Source organism: Aulonocara sp. 'chitande type north' Nkhata Bay, linkage group LG17, assembly GCF_057382095.1.
Source record: "Aulonocara sp. 'chitande type north' Nkhata Bay isolate Kocher_YH1m ecotype deep benthic linkage group LG17, A_spYH_male_GT1.1, whole genome shotgun sequence".
In the NCBI taxonomy this organism is placed as follows: Eukaryota; Metazoa; Chordata; class Actinopteri; order Cichliformes; family Cichlidae; genus Aulonocara; species Aulonocara sp. 'chitande type north' Nkhata Bay.
In genome coordinates, this window is record NC_141360.1 from 24,263,428 (window position 1) to 24,278,105 (window position 14,678).

General features: G+C 40.0%; 1 protein-coding gene across 4 annotated transcripts in view; it reads right to left on the bottom strand.

The window, feature by feature from the left end:
• Nucleotides 1–14,678, bottom strand: part of dgki (diacylglycerol kinase, iota) — a 116,489-nt gene that overhangs the window by 86,748 nt on the left and 15,063 nt on the right. The gene's annotated exons all lie outside the window — the stretch shown is intronic.

Genomic DNA, 14,678 nt, shown 5'->3' on the forward strand with positions numbered 1-14,678 from the left:
ACAGCTGTGCATGTGTTACATTAGTGCATGTTACACCTCCTTTGTTTTAAAAACAGACCATTTTTATATATTCTTTATATACTTTATATCATATTCTTATAATAGATGTTTCTGTATTGTTTTGGTTTTCCATTGGGTTCTCACGGGTTGTAATTTTACTTTATTTTCTCCTAAGTTTATCATTGTCATTCACAAAAAACAAGATAAATAATTTGTGTATGTGCAAACCTATTAGGTGATAAAGCTCATTGTGATATGACAGGAGTGAGACACAGAGGAAGAAAGGCCGGAGTTGCAGTGATGGAGTCTGTGTCACCTCAGCAGTGAACTCCACAGGTTCATTATCAAGACAGATGGGCTTGTTGGAAGAGAGAGAGGAGGTGCTACTTTCAAAGTACAATTACATACCAGGGAAACATGGCTATAGATAGCCCTCTGTATTGATGTACTGTAGTACTCAAATTGACTTTACTCACTCTTGGTAATGCTTACTTTTCTACCTCGGTTTCGACAACTGACAGAAACACTGCAACGTAGCAGGGTATCTCAGTCGACTGTCAGGGGACTATCACGTAAACCTGTTCGCCCATCAGCTTAAAATAAATAAATCAATTAAAGAAATGGGGACACTGCTATCAAAAGATGATGTTCTTTGGGTGTAATATAGCTGTATGTCGCGGTTGAAGTGGGTGGCCAAAAGAACAAAAAAACAAAAGCAGAAGTATGATGGCCCACATGCACTTATCATGCTGCAGACATGACAGTTCTCTATGACAAGTTAGAGGTTTGCAAAGTTTTCATGGCATGTTTAGTTTAGGCTCACCACTCTTGGCACTTCGACTGAGGAAAAAGAAGGAAAAAAACTAAACTATAAGGAAAACTTAAAAAAAACAAAACATGAACATGAACATAATAGCAAAAAACTGATCATCGCCAAGTGATTGCAAGGTGGTAATATGCAATTTGATATGACAAATCAAGACAATCAAACTTATATCCAGGCAAACAGGAAAGCTGAGAAACACGCCAACCGGAAATCTTCCAGCTCACCTCCTGGGTCATAAAATACCTTTTACTGACAAAATTAAGGTTTCTGCATCAAGGTTAATAAGGTGTGGCCTATTTCACAACACTCACTAACAGCTAAACAGCTTGTAATTCGAGTCAGTCAGCTGTCTATGCAACTAATCGTTCAACCAGCAGTCTATCCACATTCATACATGGTTGGTATGTAGATGTATGCTGATCCATCCTGAGCACCTTTGGTTGTTTTAAATGGTGAATGCCAACAGTGCAAACAAACCAGTTTTAGTGTAAATTTAGTAATAAGTTGATAGATCAAAGCAAGACCTCGGCTGTCATAATTAATTCATTAGCTAGTCAAAAGCAATCAGTGTCACAAACATAAAAGCCCAGCAGCTACAACTGTCATGGCCTGTTAAGTGTTTTGATGACAAAATGGGTTGAGTGATGAAAATGATTTTCTCTTTATTTCCATCCAACATTAGTGAAAGAGAAATTTATTCACACAAATTTACTTAAAAATAAAGGACTCTGAGTCCTTTTCTCTACAGTATGTTAATCATTGTGTGCATTTCATCTAAGAAAAGTGAGATAAGTGTGTAGACTGCAAGTTATTTTTGAAGGTGGACATTAGGTGTAATTACCTGCATATCTATGTACCAATAAGTCTTGATGCATGCTCAATCATCCAGGTAATCACAGAAAATTGATTCCGCTTGTATCTCACTGAACGTACTTTATCCAGATGAATGTAATCATCTTTCTGGTATCTACCTATAGGTATTTAAAATAATCTATTAAAGCCATAGACAGATCATGTAAAACAGATAAACAACAAATAATGGTCTAAAAAAAGAGAAAATATTTGAAAATGTCTTGTTGGTACCAGAGGTCTGAAAAGTTTAGAGTGCTTTAAGCTGATGGGAAGGCAACAACAACCACTCGCTACAACCAAGGTATGCAGAAGAGCATCTCTGAATGCACAATATGTCAAACTGAAGTAGATGGGCTACAGCAGCAGAAGGCCACCAGAGTACCACCCCTATGAGCTAAGAACAGGAAGTTGAGGCTAAGGTTTCACATGGGTTTACCAAACTGGACAAATGTTGAATCGATTAGCCTTGTATTAACAGTTCTTGCTGCTGGTGGTGGTATAGTGGTGCGGGGGACAGTTTCTGCACATTTCTGGCCCCTCAGTACCATTTCAACCCCACATGTCTTAATGCATAACATGTCAAACTTTGAAGCAGATGGGCTACACTGGATGCTTACAGGCTTACCAAAATGAAAATGATGTCATGAAAGCAGGGATCCATCCTGCCTTGTATCAGTGGTTCAGGCTGGTTGTGGCGCTCCAATGATGTGGGGGACATTTTCTAGTCTTTGGGACTCTTATTACCAACTAAGCATTCATTAAAAACCACAATGTACCTGAAATTTGTTGCTGATCATATCCATTCCTTCATGAGCACAGTGTGCCCATTTTCTAATGGCTCCTTCCAGCAGGATAGCACATCATGTCACAAAGCTCAAATCATCTGAAACTGATTTTTTGAACCTGACAATGAGTTCACTGTACTCTAATTTCCACCACAATCACCAGATCTCAATCCAAAACGTGCATGGGCAAATCTGCAGCAATTTTGCGATGCTATCATGTCGATATGGAGCAAATGCTAGGAAAGTTTCCATTAACTTGTTGATTCAATGCCATGAAGTATTAAGGCAGTCTTAATGGAAAAGGGGTTTCAAACCTTATACTAACAGCTACCTAAGGAAGTTTAAGTATGTCAAAACACATTTTCAGAAACTGAAGGTGTAATTTATGGTGGTTATTTCTTGACAAAATGTACAAGCAGGTCCAACGCTGTGCCTCTCTACATCTGTGGAATGTAAACAGACAGCTACACTACATAAATTACATAAAGTGGCACGGAAGAGAGGTTGGGAAAGCTGTCCTCTTCTTTTATTTTAAATCACATCAGACTTTCATTCCATTACAGCGAATTCAGTGTATTTAGGAGTCATTCTGCTTGCATTGATGTGGTCAGCCATCACCAGTCAGTTTTCAGACCTGCCTTTGTTGATTTACTTACCATGTTGTTGCTTTTTTGCTCATTATACTGTATTATCATCAGGCCACTTTCTGTGGCCATAAAGGACACAATTTCTTCTACTACATCATTTGCGGCATGATAGATGAGAGACTACTTCTCTGATGATCAGTGTGGGTAGTCATTTTTAACAAATAGCAGGTCACAACAGGCTACACACGTCACACTAACTGTCGCAGAAAACTCCTGTCACAATCACCTAGTGAGGGAAGGAAGTTAATTGACTAATCTTGCAACACGTCATGGTTTCTCTTCTCTAGTACACTAAGAAGATCTACTTCCCTTTTTTTCATCTGTTTCGCCTTTTGCCCTCTTTTTTTCAGCCCCGTTTCCAAGTGGGAAAAGCCTCTTACAGCCAGGCAGACGACTAATAAGGAGCGGCTCCTGTCAGCCAATCCCCCTTAATGCCTCGGCACACTGCATTATGGGCAAAATAACCCCCAACACACACACACATAGAGACACCCAGTCACTCTCAAACACTCCTGAAAAGGCTAGGAAAAGAGAGCGAGATAAGCCAGAAATCCCACTGTTCCAAAAAAAGATGTCATCACTCTTCTTCTTCCTCTTAGCAAGAAAATGATTGATATGCATAAGCACACACAAACACACCACCAGACAACTAGAACAGCATTACTCAGTGAAGGTAGCGAAGGTTGTACCAACACCTCCGAATAACACCGTCTATAATATGTATAGAAATAAAAGGAGACTGAGTCAGTGAGCAGAGAAACCCTACACATCACGATGAATAACATACACTAACATAAACACACTCATTATTCTGGAAAATGAAGCAGAATCCCTTCGGCACAGAATTTGTGCTTAAGAAAAATTAATAAATAAATTATTTCAGGCTATTTCTACTTCAAATACTCCAATTACGCTCTTCTAGCCCCTCCCACTTTCTGTTCAACCTTTCTGTTTGCGAGTAGCAGCCAATCAGGAGAGAGATGGCTAAAAAAGAAAGAATATTTTTGGGTTCTTGCTTGATATTATTGAGTTTTGGCTCCTATTTTGACTTTGTGGTTAGTCTGGCGATGAGGGTTTTTTTGTTTTTTTATATAATATTATTGAGTTTGGATTCTTGATGTAATGATATCATTATAGTCTCACAAGCATTTCCCTAGCTCTCCCCCCTTTATCTTGTGAAGGTGCCTTTGACTCTTCCTTGACTTCTGTGCTCAATCTGTATGAACAGCCTAACCTTTGATGTAGTCCATCCACAGGTTAGGCTAACACCATTACCAGTATACCAGTACCAGTATACAAAATTATCTTATTGTGCTTGTGTTGCTCTGTAGCTCTCATCAAACGAGAAGTTTGGGTGTTTGAGTTCAATTTTGTTTTCCATTGCAAAACATCGAATTCTCCATGCCGCCATGGTCACACATTTGGTAAAAGCTCACGGTTTTCAAAATAAAGTAACACCAACTCCCTTTTGACTTTCCTGACCAACTTTTAGATGGCTTCAGTCAACCAGCTTGAAGCTGTAAGTGCAACATGTCATTTGCTGTTGCCCATTGGGCCACAGACACGCCCTTCAACAAAAACTGAAAAGCCTCCAAATTTAGCATGACGAGGCTGTGCCATCTACACTGACCAAATACAAAGCTGACCCCTTAAAATCCCCAGGAAGAGTTTGAAAAAGTATAATGCCTGGAAATGGCATAATGGCGTCAGTATTTAATCTTACATTCAAAATTTTGGGTTCAGGTGCCTTGGACATACAAATAGCTTTAACTATGTCTTGAACACTTCATGCCTCACACTCGAAGTGTTCAGTCCCATAAAATGTCTTTTTACCCCCAAATGAATTATATAATCAACTTTGAGAAATCAGGACTGTGGATTAAAAGAAAACTGCAGCTTCATAGCACTGAGACTGGTTTAATCTTACAAAAATCCTATATGTTCTTCTGTTTTTTTGAATTATCTCGTCTACCTTACAGCTTACTCTCCCTCCTCCTCTGCTTCCTAACAAGAGGAGAAATCATAAATATGCATGTATATCTGTTCATCCGTTGTGAGGATGAGAGGAGAGAGGGAAAATTGTGTCACTGAGCCTTGTATTTCATCAACAATTGGTGCTGTGATCGTCTGCTTAAAAATGCATGAGTGTCTTTAAGCTGCCTGGACTCTGAGCCAAACGTTCCACTGAATTTAACACATACTGCACTACAAAACCAGCTCCTACACTGGTTGTATAGAACATTCGGGATCAGGTCTTTCTTGCTTTACGCTATAGAGCAGTGATCCCAAACCTTTATTGTTAGGCTAACCCACACAGGCCTATCAGATGAGCTCTGTTCTCCTTCCTGATTTTTTTTTTTTTTTTTTTGTTAAATAGATGTGTTCATTTGGTTTCATCCTAAACTATTTCACACAGATCAAGATCAGTCTGGCAAACTTTGGATACAGATCCTGGATATTTATACTCCCATCTCAGGCTGTCCCTAGCATCCTCTTCTGTCACACCAACCCTTCTATGGGAAAACAGCATTTGCCTCAGTTGAGCTCTACCTTTTACTAAACACTTTCCTGCTGACTTTATGTCTTCAAGTACCAGTTCCAAGTCTTACTGAGTGCAACATAATGTTTACTTTGTAGGTCAAGGTTACCACTTGTGATCATAATGACAATAAACAGGAATATGCTTTACCAGAGATGACTAATGGGCTACAAGCCAATAAGCATGCAGCGTTCATTGGCTTCTCAGATCTACCTCCCGCTGATGATGTCTACTTTCCAAAAGTTACAATGGAGATGTCTTCAAAAGCAGGCGACATCACAGTGGCTACCGTTGTTTTACATTTCTTTATTTATTTCTTATTGATCTTGTCTGTCATTCACTTTAGCCATGAGAGGTAACGCAGAAGGAGAAGTGTGCTGTATTAGCAAACACGGACATATATACAGTGGGGCAAAAAAGTATTTAGTCAGCCACCGATTGTGCAAGTTCCCCCACTCAAAATGATGACAGAGGTCAGTAATTTGCACCAGAGGTACACTTCAACTGTGAGAGACAGAATGTGAAAAAAAAATCCATGAATCCACATGGTAGGATTTGTAAAGAATTTATTCGTAAATTAGGGTGGAAAATAAGTATTTGGTCACCTCAAACAAGGAAAATCTCTGGCTCTCACAGACCTGTAACGTCTTCTGTAAGAAGCTTTTTCTGTCCCCCACTCGTTACCTGTATGAATGGCACTTGTTTGAACTCATCTGTATAAAAGACACCTGTCCACAGCCTCAAACAGTCAGACTCCAAACTCCGCCATGGCCAAGACCAAAGAGCTTTCAAAGGACACCAGGAAAAGTATTGCAGACCTGCACCAGACTGGGAAGAGTGAATCTACAATACGCAAGCAGCTTGGTGTGAAAAAATCAACTGTGGGAGCAATCATCAGAAAATGGAAGACATACAAGATCACTGATAATCTCCCTCGATCTGGGGCTCCACGCAAGATCTCATCCCATGGGGTCAAAATGATCATGAGAACGGTGAGCAAAGATCCCAGAACCACACGGGGGGACCTGGTGAATGACCTGCAGAGAGCTGGGACCAAAGTAACAAAGGTCACCATCAGTAACACACTACAACGGCAGGGAATCAAATCCCGCAGTGCCAGACGTGTTCCGCTGCTGAAGCCAGTGCATGTCCAGGCCCGTCTGAAGTTTGCCAGAGAGCACATGGATGATACAGCAGAGGATTGGGAGAATGTCATGTGGTCAGATGAAACCAAAGTAGAACTTTTTGGTATAAACTCAACTCGTCATGTTTGGAGGAAGAAGAATACTGAGTTGCATCCCAAGAACACCATACCTACTGTGAAGCATGGGGGTGGAAACATCATGCTATGGGGCTGTTTTTCTGCCAAGGGGACAGGACGACTGATCCGTGTTAAGGACAGAATGAATGGGGCCATGTATCGTGAGATTTTGAGCCAAAACCTCCTTCCATCAGTGAGAACTTTGAAGATGAAACGAGGCTGGGTCTTCCAACATGACAATGATCCAAAACACACCGCCCAGGCAACAAAGGAGTGGCTCCGTAAGAAGCATTTGAAAGTCCTGGAGTGGCCTAGCCAGTCTCCAGACCTCAACCCCATAGAAAATCTGTGGCGGGAGTTGAAAGTCCGTGTTGCTCGGCGACAGCCCCAAAACATCACTGCTCTCGAGAAGATCTGCATGGAGGAATGGGCCAAAATACCAGCTACTGTGTGTGCAAACCTGGTAAAGACCTATAGTAAACGTTTGACCTCTGTTATTGCCAACAAAGGTTATGTTACAAAGTATTGAGTTGTATTTTTGTTATTGACCAAATACTTATTTTCCACCCTAATTTACGAATAAATTCTTTAAAAATCCTACCATGTGGATTCATGGATTTTTTTTTCACATTCTGTCTCTCACAGTTGGAGTGTACCTCTGGTGCAAATTACTGACCTCTGTCATCATTTTAGGTGGGGGAACTTGCACAATCGGTGGCTGACTAAATACTTTTTTGCCCCACTGTATTACATATAAAATAATAGGTCCTTCTGCTGTTACACCCACATAGCACTTGCTGAGACCATTTCACTAAAACTAAAAATGGAAACCTCAGGAGAGTCAAAGGCTCACTAACGTCAGAAGCACTCATACAGTGCGGATCATGTAAGAGTAATTTCGAGTTCATTTTCTGCACAAAAATGGTTCATGCACCATACTCCAGAATTTTTAGCAATCATTCAGAATAGAAACTGATCTAAAAGTGAAGGTCAACCCAAAAGCATCATCTCCTTTGGATGTTTTGATACGTATAGTAATTATAGTTTTATAGTTTTTCTTCTTACTGTCCACACGCCATATTTTGAGAACCATTACTAAACCAACACTAAAGTGAAAAACCAGCCAAAACAGGCCGACATTTTTCCAGAGTAACACACTAAAGCGTCACCAAAACATTAATTTTTGATGTCTGATCGTCTCTCAGTGAGACTTGTAGGTAGATAAATTAAGGACATAACAGCAAAATTAATAACATCTACATTCCTGTCAAAATTTGACAAAACAGTTTTCCTTTTCCTGAATGCATTAAATTGTAAAAATGTCATTAAAAATTATGTGTGCCCATGTGTTTTGTAGCTTATTAAATGCCGCCCTTACTGCATGCAAGGTATTTCTTCTGTTTTGGCCTTTCCCATTTAATTTCCCCAGAGAAAGCCAATGCTATTGAACTGCACTGGGATGTATTGCTCTGTTTTACAATTACTGTAAGTAGAATGACATTAAAGGTTTCTAACTCATAAATATCTCTTTCCTTTAGGCCGTTTCAGGCTGCTGATCGTGTGCATCGTCCATAGAAAACAACTGCAGACACAAAAATCAGAAAGTTAAAAATTCACGAGTGCCTTCAGGAGCTCCGGGGGTAAGTACATTTGGAAAATCAAACATGCTTTTTCTACTGCAAACTCACATCTTTTTTTTAAGTTTAATTTAAAAAGAATGACAGGTTAATGATAACAGAATTTAAAGCTTGAAGGAAGAAACCAAGATTTCAGCACATAAGCAGCAGCAGGAGCTCCGCTGGTTATAAATATATCAGGGACCTTAAATGCCTTACTCTTACACCAGAAGACAGCTTCATTCAAGTCACCGGGCTTGTTTTATTTTAAGAGCGAGTTAACTTTTATTACTCCGCCTAATGTCACTTCTCCACTGGGTAATAAAATAATTGTCCTATAATATGCCACTGCCACTAATTCTCTCTTTTTCCTGCTTCCTCCTCTTTCATATATACCTCTGACTCTGTATCAAACATTTGCCCATTTCTCTTCCCCTCTATAGCCATTTTTTACCCCTCCTTTCCCCCTCTCCCCTCTGTATTCTGTCCTAATTGAAGGCTGAATAGAGTTTTATATTCTGGCAGTATCAGATGATGAAAGGCCTTTGATCACTGTTTACCCCCGCAGGTGGTACACAGCAGTAGCAACATGAGATACACTCGTATCTTTTTATGTTTTTTTCCTCTCTCCTCCTGCATTTGTGTGTGCCTCGCCAGCCTTTTCTCTCCATCCCTCTCATACACCACCTCGCAGTCAGCCAGTGGACGTGAAACCCGGAGTATATCCTGGACTGCAGACATGCACTTATTGTGATATGCCGTTTGTAAAGCGGGCCGTAAATAGCGGAAGGATAGCGTTGCAACATCCTGTCCTGTGGCGGTTTGTTTCAGCAACAATTCCCACAAAGGCGGCGGTAAAAATCTCACCACACGGTAAAGCTGGGGTGATGAAACAGAGTGTTTGTTTCTTTGTATTTTTGCTTCGGGGCAAACAGGTCACGCTGGCATTTTCTTTGCCTGCAAAGTCAGAGATCACGGCCAGATAGCTGGTTCATCAGCTACAGACTCGAAGTCTTAGGTGGTTGTCAAATAATGTGTGATTCAGCGTTGTCGGCTTCTTGTTAGCGATGACATCCTGGAGTCAAAGAAGGTGCCAGGGGAAGCATTTGACAGCTGGGATACAAACAGTAGATTCTGGGGGTATTTTTAGCCTTGATTTTTTTTAACAGAATGGTAGAGAGCAGACAGAAACACAGGAAGAGAGTGCGAGGGAATGATATGCAGGAAATGGTCCAGGGTGGACTCGACCCCAGGGCCCCCTGCCCCCATGGGTTCCCCAATCAACCAGGTGAGCTACAGTGGCACCCTGAAGACTTGTTTTTATAGAATTTTTCAACTGCCTACTCCTTTAATCAGCTGAATATAATCATACCAAAAATGCAGCACAAGGCAGGCACATCAGACTTTTATTTTTATATATATATATATATATATATATATATATATATATATATATATATATATATATATATATATATATATATATATATATATATTAGGGGTGCAACGATACACAAAATTCACGGTTCGGTTCAATACTTTGGTGTCACGGTTCGATATTTTTTCGATACAAAAAAAATGTTCATGCCTTTTTAATTTGTCATTTATTAAAATTATAAATATATATTTTAACTCAAAAGTACAGTTTTTAAATTTAACCCTAACCCTTGTGCGTGTTTTTTATTTTGACAGCGAATGCGCACCTGCGGACCACTTATGTGCAGCCCTGGTTATTTAGCTCGTCATATTGCAGCCACAGAAATTATTTTGTCCATGAAACCATAAAGCTGCACTTTCTTTTTGCCTTATAGTCTGATTTGTCATAACTTCTCCTGCTGCTTTTACACGCGCACTCACATAAGCTCAGCGATTCTCTGCGCGATCAACCTCTCACATGTAGAGCTGGGCGATAGAACGATAACGATATGTATCGCGATATAACTTTTACTCGATAGAGAAATTAAGCTATCGCGATAGACCTCGCCGCTCTTGTCCTCAAAAAAAAAAAAAAAAAAAAAAAGGTCAGCCAATCCAAATTAAGTAGCGCAGAGCCGAACCAATCACAGCCGCAGCGTCACGTCGCGTGACTTGTTACGGTACAGCACAAGTGCCAAGCCGCACGTGTGTTTGTTTGGGAAGCAGCCAGCGGGTAATGGAGCCAGCGCGTAATGGAGGAAATGAGTGTGCCGACTAGAAAAATCAACCGAGCGTGACCGAAGAGAAAACAGATGATGGTTCCAATGCCGGAGAGATTGTCGAACGGAAGAGCCAAAGAAGGTCCGTAGTGTGAAGGTATTTCGGCTATTTCAAGTCTGACAAAAAACAGAGTAGCGTGCACTGTAAATTGTGCCGAAAGCAAGTCTGGAAATACAATAAACCGGTGCATGCGTCACACTGCGCCACGTTATTGTTTCGGTGAAATTAACTTCTACAATACTGTTAATTCTACTCTCTGCAGTGTTTAAATGCTTACATATACACACAGTTACTGTCCCTCCACACATACGACTCGGTTCTGCTTCTATGCCCCAGCTTTGTTTACGTTTTCCCACCGAGGCTTCTAGACTTCTGATTGGCCAATATTTCTGCACGGTTAGGAATCTAGCGCCACCTGCTGCTTTGGCATGTTCATAGCAGCGTTTTCCTTCATTTCTGCCTTTGTGTGTGGACGGGATTATTTTTTAAAACGAAAACGGAAAATCTCCGTTTTCAAAAATACCCGTGTACGTGTGGACGTAGCCTCAGTCTCTGACTGGAAGCGCTAATTCGTCATTCGGCTTTTGTCAGACTAAAGTAACTGTTAAAACTGTTTGAAAAGCTCAGCTATACAACAAGGAGAGATTGAGAATTTCCTTTTAGTTCTCAGTTTATTTGATATTGACAAAAGTTAGTCAGTTTTGTCTGTTCTTCTGTAAAACAAACTAAGATTTATTTTTAGAATTAATATTTTGTTTCTAAGTGGAATTGACAATTTAGTCTGTTTCGTTTGTTCTATTTTGAAACTTAAACGCTTTAGTGGCTGCCTTTTGTGTAGTTTGCAATATTTGCCTTTATTTATCTGAAAAAGTCTCATGTTCCTTAAGTACATCTACCCTGTTGAACTTATTATGGGAAATAAATATTTAAATAAAAACAAGCTGCTGATTATTTCACATTTTACTTGTGAGCAACGGCACATTTAAATCTTACAAATATAGTTATTTGGCTTATATCGTGATAGATATCGTTATCGCCTGAAATGAAAAAAACATATCGTGATATGAAAAAATCTCATATCGCCCAGCTCTACTCACATGTTTAAGCTGCGGGAGATTTCACTTGTCATGTTTGCATAGTAAGCTAACGATTAATAAGACGATGTCAGAGGAATTGGTGCACAAATTTTCATCACTCACAGATCAGTACTGTCGCTCTCTATACACAGTTCGCACGATTGCAAAGTGAAAGCAAAAAAACAAGCGCAAATTCAAACGCGACTTCAATATGTCACATATTGACAGTGGCTCACCGATGCCAATGACATAATTACCCAGCTACATTTCTGAAAGAATGCAAAAGCATTGACATATATTTTTCCTACAATAGCCCGACGGGCAGGGAAGAGATAGATTTTGGTAGCCCGACTGAAAAAATCGCTAGCTCCAGGAGGTCGGGCTAGCGATATTGCAAGCCCTGTATCTGATTGAGGAATCACTCATCTTTGGAAAAGAGAGTTTATTACAGAGAAATGGCTCTTTCCAAAATAAAAGCTATACTATCCGCTTCTTCTGGGCTATATTCTCAGCAGCATAAGGAGAATCATGTGCTAACAGCTGTCTAAATGACTCGGCTAAAGTTAGTAGCATGCTTGTTGGGTGGATGCCGTAGGCATCCACACTATTGAGATCCTGTTTCTCTTTATTCTTTATCCTTTATTATTCTAGTTGCTCCGTTTCTTTGCCGCTTAACTACTCCCTCAGTTTTCAGCCGATTTTTACCATTCAAACTCTAAACTGTTCTGCTATTTCTGCTTTCGACTGCTATATCTTTTGGTACTTATTACTATTATACTTTTTAAAATATTACACTTTTTTCCTTTAATTTGTCCCATTGAAATGAATGGGAAACTTCTACAATTCTGCTAAAACTTGCTTGTCTTTGAAACTTAACTACTTCCTCATACTTTCACCTAGAAACTCCATTCAAACTTTAAAACGTTCTCAGATGATTGGGCTATTCCTGTGTGATTCAGCTTTTTCATATCTGTTACCGTTTTCATGTAATGACTCTTTAAGTTTTCAGTTACAACTTTGTGATTTTTCAGAAAATACATGTGTTGCTATGGTTGCTATGCAATTAACTCCCACTGCACACTCGTCCGTTCTGAATTTTCTCTTCATGTCTGAACAACTCCTTGCTACTCGCTCAATTTCCACTCAACTTCCACAAATTATACATCAAAACGTAGGTATTTTTGCTGGCTTTAAGACAGTGTCACTATAATTATTGTGAGAGTTACGTTTTTTTCACAATTTGCCTCGAAGTGACACATGGTCTAAAAACTCCCCATTCAAAGTCTATGGGGAGGTTGTGAAACTCAGAGCTGAAATACTGAAACTGAAGGCATTTTCAAATCGTCATATCTCCTTAACGAAGCAAAGTTAAGACATGAGGCTTGTCCCTGTATATCTTCAGACACTCCTGACACTCACAATTCAAGAATTATTTTCTCACCTATTACCGTTCTGAGATGAGTTAGACTTGTTTGAGGGGTGGAAATCTGTCCTCCTCTCATTTTTCAAATTCCGAAAATGAAGCCGTTTCTTCTCTCGTCATATCTCCGCGACGGAGATACAAAGAGCTATGTAAATCGCAGTCAAAGTACACCAAAGTCCGCTGATTCACCCAGTGCAAGAATTATGCTTCTATCCCACCTAGTTTTTGAGTTACACGACGTTTTGTAACTCCAAAAAACGGCGTTTTTCGCGTCTCACCGCGATCTAATTCTGACTCCTCATCACCCTTTTTTTCAAAGCGCCCGCCCCCTTAGAGGTGGCGCGATTGGTAATGACACCGCTCTTCAGACCAGAGGTCGTGGGTTCGATTCCACCTTGGCCCACATGTTTTTTTTTTAACTACAAATTTATACACTATCACAGACCGGTAATTCATATTGATAATTTATTACAATTCTGCAAAGTTTAATGATTTTAGCAGCTTTTCTAATATGGACCTCAGATTCTGGTTAACAGTCTATGGCAGAAATACATACAAGTACACAGCCTGATGAAGCAGACAGAAGCAGTACCTCTGATTGGTTCCGCAGTTTCACCTCTTATCAGCACAAATCTCACCCTCTTCTGCTGTTTTCACCTCTTTTCTGCTAATTTGAGCTTCTGTTCCACAGTGCACTCAGCCTCTTCTGCTGTTTTCATTAGAATTTTAAGCTTTTCCACCTTTTTTCAGTTACGTGAGAACCAGTTTGGCTCAATGAGTAGCTGAAAAATATCAGCCTCTTCTGCTGTTTTAGCAGGATTTCAGAGTTCAGCTTTTTCACTTGTTTTAAGCACAAATTTCAGTTTCTTTACCTCATTTCACAACAAAGTTCTTCCTCTTCACCTCTTTTCTGCTAATTTGAGCTGCTGCTCCACAGTGCACATTTTCCCTCTCATCATATCTTTGCTTGTGACCAGAACTCATTTGGCTCAGAGGGTAGGGCATCTGTCGTGAGACCCGGTGGCAGAGGTTCGAATCCTACCTGTGACAGCTGCTACACATGTTCACTGCTTGCATGCGCTCTGCTTTCTTGACACTCTCCAGTGTGTCATTACACATACAGCCATCTTCAGCAAGCACTTCTGCTTCTACACTTCTTTTCAACTCGGCTTTTTGCTTCTTTACCTCTTTTCAGCAGAAATTATTCCTCTTCACCTCTTTTCTGCTAATTAGAGCTCCTGCTCCACAGTGCACTTAGCCTCTTCTGCTGTTTTCATTAGAATTTTAAGCTTTTCCACCTTTTTTCAGTTACGTGAGAACCAGTTTGGCTCAGTGAGTAGCTGAAAAATATCAGCCTCTACTACTGTTTTAGCAGGATTTCAGAGTTCAGCTTTTTCACTTGTTTTAAGCACAAATTTCAGTTTCTTTACCTCATTTCACAACAAAGTTCTTCCTCT